A 6,000-nucleotide genomic window follows, 5' to 3' on the forward strand; every position below is an offset into this window, starting at 1 on the left:
AAGGATGAACCAGGCTAGTGGAGGTCTACAGTTCTTTTTTTACTGAGGTCTTGGCTGATTTCTTTTGATTTTTCCCATGATGTCAAGCAAATAGGCACTGAGTTTGAAGGTAGCCCTTGAAATACATCCACAGCTACACCTTCAATTGGCTCAAATGATGTGAATTAGCCTATCAGAAGCTTCTAAAGCCATAACATCATTCTCTGGAATTTTCCAAGCTGTTTAAAGGCACAGTTAACGTAGTGCATGTAAACTTCTGACCCACTGGAATTGTGATACACTGAATTATAAGTGAAATAATCTGTCTGTAAACAATTGTTGGAAAATGTACTTGTGTCATGCACAAGGTAGATGTCCTTGTCACATGCGTCGAAAGGATAAGACCAAGGCGCAGCGTGTTGAGTGCTCATCTTTTATTAATGAGAGAACACTTAAACAAAATAAACAAACGACAAACAACAGTTCCGTAAGGTACCACGACTATACGAAAAACAACCACCCACAAAACCCAAAGGAAAACAGGCTGCCTAAGTATGGCTTCCAATCAGAGACAACGAAAGACACCTGCCTCTGATTGGAAACCATACTCGGCCAAACCTGGAAAACAAAACATAGAAAATGAAAACTAGAACACATTCCCCTGGAAACAAACAAACCCCAAAACACACAAAACAACCCCCCTGCCACGCCCTGACCATTCTACTATGGCAAATGACCCTTTTCACTGGCCAGGATGTGACAGTCCTAACCGACTTGCCAAACTATAGTTTAACAAGAAATTTGTGGAGTGGTAGAAAAACAAGTTTTTATGACTCCAACCTAAATGTATGTAAACTTCCGACTTCAACTGTATTTATTTAAAAAAATCAAATATTAAAATTGATGAAAAAAACAAGAAAATAAAGTTCAAACTGTGTATTGACTGTTTTGTAAATCATACCATGGGTATTTGAAAATACCCCGGTATGCCTATACTGCCCAAGCCTAATGTGATCACATTACCTTCAGAAAGTATTCACACCCCTTGCCTTTTTCAAAATGTTGGTGTGTTACAGCCTGAATTTAAAATTGATTAAATTTAGAGTTTTTGTCGCTGGCCTACACACAATACCCCATAATGTCAAAGTGGAATTTTGTTTTACTTCTTATTTTTTTAAAACGAATTAATAAAAAATGGAAAGCTGAAATGTCTTGAGACAATAAGTATTCATCCCCTTTGTTATGGCAAGTCTAAATAAGTTCAGGTGTTAAAATGTGCTTATTAACAAGTCACACAATATGTTGCATGGACTCACTGTGCAATAATGGTGTCTAACATGATGTTTGAATGAGTACCTCATCTCTGTACCCCCACACATACAATTATCTGTAAGGTCCCTCAGTCGAGCAGTGAATTGCAAACACAGATTCAACTACAAAGACCAGGGAGGTTTTCCAATGCCTCGCAAAGAAGGGCACCTATTGGTAGATGGGTAAAAACAAAAAAAGCAGAGTTTGAATATATCCCTTTGAGCATGGTGAAGTTATTAATTACACTTTGGATGGTGTATCAATGCACTCAGTCACTACAAAGATACAGGTGTCCTTCCTAATGCCCTTGCTGGAGAGGAAGGAAACCGCTCAGGGATTTCACCATGGTGACTTTAAAATAGTTACATGGAGTTTAATGGCTGTGACAGGACAAACTTGAGGATGGATCAACATTGTTGTTACTCCACAATACTAACCTAATTGACAGAGTGAAAAGAAGGAAGCCTGTACAGAATAAAAATATTCCAAAACATGCATCCTGTTTGCAACAAGGCACTAAAGTAATACTGCGAAACACTTTTTGTCCTGAATACAAAGCGTTATGTTTGGGGCAAATCCAATAAAACACATTACTGAGTACCACTCTCCATATTTTCAAGCATAGTTGTGGCTACATCATGTTATGGTATGCTTGTAATCATTAAGGACTGGGGGATTTTTTCAGGATAAAAAATAAACAGAATGGAGCTAAGCACAGGCAAAATCCTAGAGGAAAACCTGGTTATCTGCTTTCCACCAGACACTGGGAGATTAATTCACCTTTCAGCCGGACAATAACCTAAACCACAAGGCCAGATCTACAGTGGAGTTGCTTACCAAGAACACAGTGAATGTTCCTGAGTGGCTGAGTTATAGTTTTGACTTAAATCTGCTTGAACATCTATGGCATGACTTGAAAATGGTTGTCTAGCAATGATCAACAACCAATATAACAGAGCTTGAAGAATTTAGAAAATAATAATGGGCAAATATTGTACAATCCAAGTGTGCAAAGCTCTTAGAGACTTACCCAAAAAAGACTCACAGCTATAATCGCTGCAAAAGGTGATTCTAACATCTATTGACTCAGGGGTGTTATGGAAATTAGATATTTCTGTATTTAATTTTCAATACATTTGCTACAATTTCTAAAAACATGTTTTCACATTGTCATTATGGGGTATTGTGTGTAGGGGGGTGAGAATAAAAATCTATTTGATCAATTTTGAATTCACGCTGTAACACAAAATGTGGAATAAGTGAACAGGTATGCATACTTTCTGAAGGCACTGTAAGTTTCCATAATTTCTCCCTAGCCTCATTCCTTTTCATTGAAACGCAGCCCTGACCTCAGAAGCCAACCAAGTGCCCTCTCAATCCCCCTGAATCAGTAAGCTCACCTGAGAGCAGGCTGTCATTTAGCAGACAGTCATTAGTGACTGTGTGTGTGTGTGTGTGTGTGTGTGTGTGTGTTCACTTTCAGTGTCATTTGACCCCTCATTTTTGGTGTACTTTTAAAATTGTGTGTGTTAAAAGTGTATATTTTACAAATATATGTGCTCTGGTCATTTATTAGACTTGGAACAAGACTCTGCTGTGCACAAGGACATTATCTTATTTTTCTCCTGATATAGGATATTAATGCGTCTCCTCTCCCCAGTCTGAAAGTCGCCCTCTCTTCCCCTCCCGTGGGCGATGCCGTGGACCTCTCTGGAGTGCCACTGGGTGTATGGGACATGGAGCGCCTGGCTGCCCACCTCTGTCTGCATGCCGCCTGTATGCGAAGCCTCGAGTTGGGCTTCATCGAGCTCACGGACCAGGTCATATGAAAACGTCTCAATATTACAAATACAGCTTGTATAAAATATTTCATGACTATGACCGATTGTCAGTTGAACCAAAAATCATAGTATTTCACTTCTAAAAGGAAAATTCAACACTGAGCAAGAGCTTGTGTAACCCACAGGGATCAAACCCTAGATTGCTTCTAAACTCGGCAAAAAAAGAAACGTCCCTTTTTCAGGACCCTGTCCTTCAATGATAATTCGTAAAAATCCAAATAACTTCACAGATCTTCATTGTAAAGTGTTTAAACACTGTTTCCCATGCTTGTTCAATGAACCATAAACAATTAATGAACATGCACCTGTGGAACGGTCGTTAAGACACTAACAGCTTACAGACGGTAGGCAATTAAGGTCACAGTTATGAAAACGTAGGACACTAAAGAGGCCTTTCTACTGACTCTGAAAAACACAAAGATCGATGCCCAGGGTCCCTGCTCATCTGCGTGACTGTGCCTTAGGCATGCTGCAAGGAGGCATGAGGACTGCAGATGTGGCCAGGGCAATAAATTGCAATGCCCGTACTGTGAGACGCCTAAGACAGCGCTACAGGGAGACAGGATGGACAGCTGATCGTCCTCGCAGTGGCAGACCACGTGAAACATCACCTGCACAGGATCGGTACATCCGAACATCACACCTGCGGGACAGGTACAGGATGGCAACAACAACTGCCCGAGTTACACCAGGAACTCACAATCCCTCCATCAGTGCTCAGACTGTCCGCAATAGGCTGAGAGAGGCTGGACTGAGTGCTTGAAGGCCTGTTGTAAGGCAGGTCCTCACCAGACATCACTGGCAACAACGTCGCCTATGGGCACAAACCCACCATTGCCGGACCAGACAGGACTGGCAAAAAATGCTCTTCACTAACGAGTCGTGGTTTTGTCTCACCAGGGGTGATGGTCAGATTTGCGTTTATCGTCGAAGGAATGAGCGTTACACCGAGGCCTGTACTCTGGAGCGGGATAGATTTGGAGGTGGAGGGTCCGTCATGGTCTGGGGCGGTGTCACAGCATCATCGGACTGAGCTTGTTGTCATTGGAGGCAATCTCAACGCTTTGCGTTACAGGGAAACATCCTCCTCCCTCATGTGGTACCCTTCCTGCAGGCTCATCCTGACATGACCCTCCAGCATGACAATGCCACCAGCCATACTGCCCGTTCTGTGCGTGATTTCCTGCAAGACAGGAATGTCAGTGTTCTGCCATGGTCAGCGAAGAGCCCAGATCTCAATCCCAGAAATATCCGGGAACATGCAGGTGCCTTGGTGGAAGAGTGGGGTAACATCTCGCAGCAAGAACAGGCAAATCTGCTGCAGTCCATGAGGAGGAGATGCACTGCAGTACTTAATGCAGCTGGTGGCCACACCAGATACTGACTGTTACTTTTGATTTTGACCCCCCCCTTTGTTCAGGGACACATTATTTCATTTCTGTTAGTCATATGTCTGTGGAACTTCTTCAGTTTATGTCTCAGTTGTTGAATCTTGTTCTGTTCATACAAATGTTTACTCATGTTAAGTTGACAGTGAGAGGACGTTTCTTTTTTTGCTGAGTTTAGTTAGTTCTATCTCCATGGTGTAACCCAGAGATTGAACCCTAGATTGTTTCTAGTTAGTTTGTTTTATCTTCATGGTGTAACCCATCTCCAGCGCAGCTTGGAATATCTCCAGAGGAAGGAAATTACACCCTACTAATGCACAGACACAGTTACCTCCCCTAGCCAGTTGTCTCCAAACAACTATGTGCTATATAAACACTAGTGTCTCAATTTTGGTGAAAGTCACAATATACAAGGGATGCATGTTCAACTATGTTATGCTCCGGGTGACGTTTTCCTTAGGTGCAGATCCAGGATCAGCTTCCCCTCCCCCAACCTTAACCTTAATCATTAGTAGGGAAAATGCATCAGCGACGGGGGGCAACTTCATCCTACTCACTCTGTTACACAGGCACTGCTACTGCTGGTGCCAATGCTGGCCACGGTGCCCTGCCTCCAGATGCTGGCGCTCAACGCCAACCGGCTGACGCGTGCCGTCCTTCGCCAGCTCACCGACACCCTCAAGGACCCGTGCTGCTTCCCTGCCCTCACCTGGATGGACCTGGGCAACAACATGGACATTTTTTCCCTTCCTCATGGGCCTAAGGAAGCGCTGCCCCAAGCAGTGCAAGCTGCCCACCATCGAGGAGCAGGGAGAGGCTCAGGGACAGGGGGGCAACGCCCATGGAGAGAACTCCAACGGCAGGCCACTCAAGGGGGAAAGCAGGGCTGGAGCTGGGGATGGGACCTCTGGTGAGTGGCAAGGATGGAGGACACTGGACGATACTGAGGAAGAGGAGGAAGAAGAGTTAGAGGACGAGATATGGGACTGTAACATGAGGAATCCAGTGAATGGAGACGGAGGACATAAAGATTTAAAGAGCGTGGCACACAGTGGCGTTGGCGAATAATCATCCAGCCAATCCAAACAGCCAATAGGAAGGGAGACTGATGATCACGTGTCCCCTTAGTCAACCAATCAGACCTGAACATTTTTGGGGGGCTGTATATTGAGTGAAATAAAAAATTCAGCAAGTTGCAGATAGAAACGTATGAATAGAGCTGACACCATTCCCTATTCGCCAGACATAATGGGACCCATCTCGTCCAAAAGGTTTGCCAAAAATCACCTGGAAGTACCTGGATGATCATCAACACTCTTGAAAGAATGTTCTACGGACAGATGAGTCAGAAGTATAAAGTTTTGGACGACATGGGTCCCATTATGCCTGGCAAAAACCAAACACTGCATTCCACAGTAATAACCTTATACCAATGGTCAAGAATGATGGCGGTAGTGTGATAGTTTGGGGATGCTTTGCTG

At 43.7% G+C, this 6,000-nt stretch overlaps 1 pseudogene; it reads left to right on the forward strand.

Annotated features, from left to right (window-relative positions):
* LOC115149634 (leucine-rich repeat-containing protein 75A-like) overlaps positions 1 to 5,612 on the forward strand; it is a 30,205-nt pseudogene extending 24,593 nt beyond the window's left edge.
* The last annotated feature ends 388 nt before the right edge of the window (positions 5,613 to 6,000 follow it).

Source organism: Salmo trutta, chromosome 15 (assembly GCF_901001165.1).
Source record: "Salmo trutta chromosome 15, fSalTru1.1, whole genome shotgun sequence".
In the NCBI taxonomy this organism is placed as follows: Eukaryota; Metazoa; Chordata; class Actinopteri; order Salmoniformes; family Salmonidae; genus Salmo; species Salmo trutta.